The sequence below is a fragment of the Oncorhynchus mykiss genome, chromosome 7 (genome assembly GCF_013265735.2).
Source record: "Oncorhynchus mykiss isolate Arlee chromosome 7, USDA_OmykA_1.1, whole genome shotgun sequence".
Taxonomy (NCBI): Eukaryota; Metazoa; Chordata; class Actinopteri; order Salmoniformes; family Salmonidae; genus Oncorhynchus; species Oncorhynchus mykiss.
Genome location: NC_048571.1, coordinates 2594296 through 2595118, shown reverse-complemented (window position 1 = coordinate 2595118; position 823 = coordinate 2594296).

Below are 823 nucleotides of genomic sequence, written 5' to 3'. Positions count from 1 at the left end.
GGTCAATAACAAGAGTTTATCTCAATACTTTGTTATATACCCTTTGTTGGCAATGACAGAGGTCAAACGTTTTCTGTAAGTCTTCACAAGGTTTTCACACACTGTTGCTGGTATTTTGGCCCATTCCTCCATGCAGATCTCCTCTAGAGCAGTGATGTTTTGGGGCTGTTGCTGGGCAACACGGACTTTCAACTCCCTCCAAAGATTTTCTATGGGGTGGAGATCTGGAGAATGGGTAGGCCACTCCAGGACCTTGAAATGCTTCTTACGAAGCCACTCCTTCGTTGCCCGGGCGGTGTGTTTGGGATCATTGTCATTGCTGATGGAAGGAAGTTTTCACTCAAAATCTCACGATACATGGCCCCATTCATTCTTTCCTTTACACGGATCAGTCGTCCTGGTCCCTTTGCAGGAAAACAGCCCCAAAGAATGATGTTTCCACCCCCATGCTTCACAGTAGGTATGGTGTTCTTTGGATGCAACTCAGCATTCTTTGTCCTCCAAACATGACGAGTTGAGTTTTTACCAAAAAGTTATATTTTGGTTTCATCTGACCATATGACATTCTCCCAATCTTCTTCTGGATCATCCAAATGCTCTCTAGCAAACTTCAGACGGGCCTGGACATGTACTGGCTTAAGCAGGGGGACACGTCTGGCACTGCAGGATTTGAGTCCCTGGCGGCGTAGTGTGTTACTGATGGTAGGCTTTGTTACTTTGGTCCCAGCTCTCTGCAGGTCATTCACTAGGTCCCCCCGTGTGGTTCTGGGATTTTTGCTCACCGTTCTTGTGATCACTTGGAGATAGAAGCTTACGTGGAGCC